At 41.3% G+C, this 6,728-nt stretch overlaps 1 protein-coding gene across 1 annotated transcript in view; it reads left to right on the top strand.

Moving 5' to 3' along the window:
- ORC5 (origin recognition complex subunit 5) overlaps positions 1 to 6,512 on the top strand; it is a 170,856-nt gene extending 164,344 nt beyond the window's left edge. Inside the window, exon 15 of the transcript XR_006716239.1 lies at positions 6,358 to 6,512. The gene's annotated coding sequence lies outside the window, so the exon portion shown is untranslated. The remainder of the gene's footprint in view (positions 1 to 6,357) is intronic.
- Positions 6,513 to 6,728: the final 216 nt, after the last annotated feature.

Below are 6,728 nucleotides of genomic sequence, written 5' to 3' on the forward strand. Positions count from 1 at the left end.
GGAGGACAAGAGTGATTTCAGATTAGGGGAAAAGAAAGCAATTGAATTCACAATTAATATCTTTTTTTATTAAAATTTTTTTGAGAGAGAGAGAGACAGAGCATGAGCAGGGGAGGGGCAGAGGGAGAGGGAAACACAGAATCCGAAGCAGGCTCCAGGCTCTGAGCTGTCAGCACACAGCCTGATGCGGGGCTTGAACTCATGAACTGCGAGATCATGACCTGAGCCAAAGTCAGACATTTAACCGACTGAGCCACTCAGCCACCCCCCATAATACCTTAACTGATTAAAAAAAAAAGGAAAAATATTCAATAATTGTATGAAAATGACTAAATGCTAACTTTACTTGGTAAACATCTCAGGAAAACCTACAAAAGCTAGGGGCTCATGAATTTGGCATGGTCTTCTCTTCCTTTTTTATTTTTTTACAGTCCACTCTTCCTAATAGAATAAATCTCTAGAGATTTATTGCAGCCACCTAGTGGGAAATGTGTGCTAATAAGACCCACAATTAAAAAGGTCTAAATTACTGTCCAAGCAAACAAAGAAAACCAGTGTCCTCACACCTGAGAATTTGCAACATTTTTCATTTTTGAACTATTCAGACACTCCAAAGATTCAAATGTGTCTAAGAACCAAACACACCTATTTTTATGAGGTGAGGCAAAATGGCTCTTGTGCTAAAATAATTCAGCATTGGCAGGGGCTGGGGTTCTTTCAGTGTTATTGTTTTAATGCCCAGCAAAATGCTTTGTTTGAAGCATATTGCAGGACAAATACATCTTTCGAGTGTCAGATTTCATATGCCTGCATCTTTTCTTAGTCCCTTACCTGTCATTATATGAAACTTTTATGACTACTTGCAGACAAAGGCCAGAGACACAAAGGGAAGGAAAAAAGAATAGTTTAGTAAATAACAGATCAGCAATTTAAGCTCGGCTGAGGAGTTCAGCTCCTTGGCCTCAGACTGCTGAAGCGGCTGGATTCAGGTGTACTTAATTCCAGGGAGTCAGAGCGAGAAGCATTAAGAGCTCTCATGTCCTACTGTTAGTGGTGCTAACCCTGCTTCAACTAACCAAATCACAGAATCTCACAGCAATTGCTTAATCTGTTTGCCTGTTTTTTTCACCTGCAATCTACTAACATTGTACTCTCCTTTGATACACACTATTGCCACCAAGTATTGCTAAAGGAAAATAATTAGAAAAGCAGGTGACGGCTATAAATCAAATAAATATAAATTGAATAAGTTAAATAAAGATGGCACACTGCAGGCACAAAACAGAGAACTTTGGTTTCTCCATAACAGTAACAGCCTATATTTATGGAGGGTTTACTATGTGCCAGGAATTATTCCAAACATTTTACTTATCTAACCACTTACTTAATCCTTTCGGAAGCCCCATGAGTTCAGTATTTCATCTATACCATGCAGAGAATAATAATTCTACATCACAAAATCGTTGGAACACTTCCAGGTGTAGAGGAAGCACTCTAAATATTAACTGTTATTATGCAGTTCACAATCTACTCTTTTTTGCTCCTTGAAAATTCAGGCAATTGCTTTTCCTCAGTTTTCTGGTGCTTTTTACCTTTATGACATTGTGAAAGTCATATACACAGTTTCTTTCCATGTTTTAGGATACAATTTTTAGAGCTTAAAAGGTTGGATGCATTTAAAGCAACAAAAAACATGCTTTCTTGGTATCTCCTCTCCTATCTTCCCATTCCCCTTTTGCTGAAGTTTATGCCATGCTTATCTTGATAATTGTCCTGGTATTTTAACAGTACATTCAAATTTACAAAGTAAGTTTAAGTGCATTCGCCATATAGCAGAGTGGTCTATAGGCTTATGTCTTGGCTCAGCATTTCCTGGGTGTGTAATTTGAAGTGATTCACCGACCTCAGCCTAAGTTTTCTCACATGTAACATGAAAGTAATAAAATTACATATCTTCTGGATTTATTTTCCAATGATATAATACCTGTAGAGGGTTTACATAGTTTCTAGCACAATAGAAGTATCCATAGTAAATGCTTGTGAAGGTTGTATCACTAGTGATACTAGTGATTATCTTTCCAATATCTATTCCACCCCAAGGGTTAGTTTCAGCTAGTCATTATTGTACACTTACCCTTACTGTGCCTGATTGTATCTTTACCAGTAGAAAAAGGAAAAAAATATTCAATAATTTTATTAAAGTGCCTAAATGTCAACTCCACTTGGTAAACATCCCGAGGAAACATAGAAAGCTAGGGGTCCCCGAATCTGGCATGGTCCACTCCTCTTAATTGAATAAATCCCTAGAGATTTGCTGAAGCCATCCAGTGGGAACCATGTCAGTGAAAGACTGGCATGTCACCCAATTCTAGACAATAAGACAAGAGTGGAGGTCTGCTGGGGGTTTTCTGGGAAAGATTTTCTTGGTGCTAAAAAAGAGCTACAAGAAAGAACTGGTCCCTCTTCTTCCTTTGGACATTGTCATGCTTGGCTGTGATAATGGGAACAGCTGGAGCCATCTTGCTGCCAGCCTGTGGATGAAGCCAATACAGAAAGGAGGGCAGGGGGAGCTGGAAACCTGAGGTGCTGGGCTTGGAGCTGCCCCTGCCCTACCTCTGAGCTCCTACTTACATTCCTCACTGCATATGTTGTTCTGGGTGGGGTTTTCTCTCACTTGCAGCCAAAAGCATTGTCTGACATGAAATGTTGATAATAATAATCAGCCACAGCAACATACAAGAAAGATGATGAGGTTTTACATTTCTCTGTAACAAACTTTCAAAGAGGTTCTGTAAGTAAATGATTTAAACCCAAGTACTCACAAAGGAGACAATGCAGTTCTGACAACCCATTTAAAGGTGTCCTATCCTAGATGTATGTGTGGCAAATTGGTTTCAGAATTTCTTGGGCTTTATATTTGAGTTTTATGTGCTGGAGGATGAGGTGAGGAAATATGATCCATGAGGTGTGACTTATGTCTACTCTCCCATCTTCTTATGATAAATCTGGGGTTGTCTAGTTCTAGAACTCTACAGAGCAATGATCAACTCATGGTTTCCAATCACCTCCTTGGTCTTTTTTAATTATTATCACTTCCTAATGTTTATATAAACATTGGCTTTGATGATAGATGATCAAATAACCAATATATTTTCAGGAAAGTAATGTCTGTTCTGAGAATATTTTATCAACATGATTCTGTGTTTATCTCATATTTAAATTGATTTTTTTCTGATAACCTGATAGCCAACATTCCTTAGATCAGACAACCCTTCTTTTACTCTTTGCAACCGGTACCGAGTCTCTGCCTATCTGTTATGGTCATTCTTTTTCAAATTCAGTGTTTCTCCTCAAACTTTAGGGTGGTACAGAATCTCCTGGGGGGGCTTATTAAAACAGATTGCTGGCAAACTTTAAGTCTGGAGTGGGGGCTAAGACCTTATATTTCTTTTTCCAGGTGATACTCAATTTCCTTGTCCAGGGACCACTGTTATAACATAACCTTCAAAACACTCTAGTTTATGGGCACTTGGGTGGCTCAGTCAGCTGAACATCCAACTCTTGATTTCAGCTCAGGTCATGATCCCAGGCTTGGGGATAGAGCCCTGTGTCAGGCTCCATGCTAAGTGTGGAGCCTGCTTGAAATTCTCTCTCTTTCCCTCTGCCCCTCTCCCTCTCTCATGCATTTTCTCTATATAATAAAAAATTTTAAAAACTTCTAGTTTAATTTTTAATGCACTGAATATTTAGAAGTAAGTATAGCCCACCATAGGTCAGAAATATCCCAGATTTTAGGTCTCAGGTCTCAGTATGGAACTTATACTAACTGTGTAGTGATTCATTGATTGTTTTTAGTCTACATCTAAGAAAACAATGCTTGGGCTTTTTTTTTTTTTTTTAATTTAAGATTTTATTTGTAAGGAATCTTTGCACACAACATGGGACTCAAACTTACAGCCTCAAGATCAGGAGTCGCAAGCTCTACCGACTGAACCAGCCAGGCACCCCACTGTTTGGGCTTTTAAATGTGGTTCTTCTTTGGCCCTTTTCTTCTCTTACCTGGTAATGTCTCCAGTGTTCACTGTTTCAAATATGGCTTCTGCATAGCTGTCTCTGATCTTCCTCTCTGTGTCCCTCACCTCCCTCCCAACCTTCAGGGACCTTTTTCCATAAGCAAACACTACAGGAAGCTTCAAACTTAGGATGTCAAAATACAACTTGCATATACCTATTGTTGTTGCCTGCTTTTTATTCCAAATTCCTCTCTACCTTCATACTTCCTGGCCTTCATTCAATATACTCTTTCTGCCCCGCGAGCCCCTGGTGAGAGACTGCTTACTTTGGAGGCTCAAACCAAATCCCTCCTCCAGGAAACCTTCCCAGTTCTCCCTGAAGGAAGGCATTTTCGTCCTTTCCATTTCTCTCTCTTTTCATGGGCTCACGGATAAGATAAAGCCCACACAAAATAATATCACTTTTCATTCATTTAAAGTCAACTGATTAGGACCTTCAATTACATCTGCAAACCCCTTCACTTTTGCCTTGTAACATAGCTCAATTATGGGAGCAAAATCCTATCACATACTTAGTCTCACCCAACTGAAAGGTTGGTTGATGATTTTGCAGAGTGTGCACATAGGGAGTGGGAATCTTCTGGAACTCCAACCCAGATCTCCTGAATCTGAAACTCTGGAAGTAGGGACTAGTGACCTGTGGTTTAACAGTCCTCCAGGTGACCCTAACGCAGGTGAACATTTGAGAACTACTGCTTTAGACTATTAAATGATATAGGAGTGCAAACACCAGAGACCTAATCTTCATACTGTGCAGTCATGAGAAATTCAATAACCTCTCTGGGCCTCAGTGTACTTATCTGTAAGTTGTGGAGTTGGGATTCATCCTTTTGTTTTTATGGCTTGGCTATAACTGTGGCTGTTTGCTTATTGATTGTTTTGGCGTCCATCCTGGCTCCTAGTTCCCATTAACATTGGGAGCCAGGGAGCTTACGGGCTTGTGCCAGAGTCTGCTCTTACTGGCTTGGAAGAACTGAATGCTAAATATTCAGGACTTTTGAAAGTTGGTTGTAAATCTTTGTAGCTTGAAATTGGCCATGATGGGAGTATTTACTCCACAAAATTGGCAAATGTTACAAATCTGGGCTCTCCTCGCCCCTTCTCAGTATATCACTGCCCTGGCGCATTGAGTAGTGCCTACCCTCTCCCTCAGCCATGCTAAGAAAATACTCTGTACTGATAAAGAAAATGCTTGTCCTTCCTATGTTCTTCCAAAATTTTAAGGGGGCCCCACACAAACTTTTTAGTTGTGAGCTAAAGGAGAATAAGAATGTCTTAGAAAATGCTTTTGGGACTGTGAGGCATGGAGAACTCAGCTCTGGTCTTGGAGCAGAATATTGGGAATAAACATTCTCGCCATATGGTGAATGAACAATGGCCAAAGTTATGATCACTTGGTTGCTCTCCCTCTCTCACTCTGAACCATGTGTCGGCTGCCACCTTCTTTCAGTGTTTGCTTCCTTTCCTGCTTTGAGACCTCTAGATTGGGGGACTGAAATGCATAGGCTATAGGTTCAGTTACTTCCCTGCTGAGTTTAGGGAGGACACTGGCACAGTGGGTGAGAGCGTAGCCTTTGGTGCTAATAGTCTATGTGCAAGTGCTGGTTTTGCCTCTTTTTAACGTTTAATCTTCCATAATTTGTCTTTCTGCTCTTTTCATTACTCATCCATAAGCTGGAGATACAGTCAATTCTGCTGTCATGCCTGTCAAGAAAACATGAATTTGGGCACCTGGGTGGCTCAGTTGGTTAAGCATCCAATTTAGGCTCAGGTCATGATCTCAGCACAGAACCTTCTTCAGATCCTCTGTCTCCCTCTCTCTCTGCCGCTCCCCGACTCGTGCATGCTTGTGTGAGTGTGCTGTGTGTGTGTGTGTGTGTGTGTGTGTGTCTCAAAAATAAATAAACATTAAAAAAAATCAAGAAAACATGAATTTATTCAAAGAAGTTGAGCACAGTGCCCTGCCTGGTAGCAGGAAATGCTGGATGTGTGCAGGAAAATGCATCCAGCTGAGCAGAGCCCCAGCAGAACACACAAACGCTCACAGCTGGCCAGGACAGGGAGCTGCATTGGTGCAGCTGCTGCTTGGATTGCTGATACCCCTTCCTCACACTCCACAGATGCGCAGGCCCCACTGTTGTCCATCCAGTCGGACACCTTCTCTCTCGTTCATTTTCCCTCTTCCTTCTCAGCCTATTTTGTATTTTTCCTCTCTATTCTCTGTCATGTTTCTCTCTTTATCTTTTCTCTGATGCTCTTCCTGTATTTCTTTTGTTATCTGCAGGCAGGGTGGCGAGCTGGGAGCAGGTGGGCAGTGGCTGGAGTGCAGGCACCCACCCCCACAAGCAAGCTTCACGTCTTTTTCAAGGTAAAGTGCCATATTTATTGTAGTGATTATGTAGCTCTTAACTATCTCACATCTATAAAACTGTGATACCACTTTTAATGTTTATTTTCTTTTTGAGAGAGAGAGAGAGACAGAGCAGGAGCAGGGGAGGGGCAGAGAGAGAGGGGACACAGAATCTGAAGCAGGCTCCAAGCTCTGAGCTGGCAGCACAGAGCCTGATGTGGGGCTCGAACCCACGAACTGTGAGATCATGACCTGAGCCAAAGTTGGATGCTTAACCCATTGAGGTGAGGACGCTTAACTGACTG

The sequence above is a fragment of the Leopardus geoffroyi genome, chromosome A2 (assembly GCF_018350155.1).
Source record: "Leopardus geoffroyi isolate Oge1 chromosome A2, O.geoffroyi_Oge1_pat1.0, whole genome shotgun sequence".
In the NCBI taxonomy this organism is placed as follows: Eukaryota; Metazoa; Chordata; class Mammalia; order Carnivora; family Felidae; genus Leopardus; species Leopardus geoffroyi.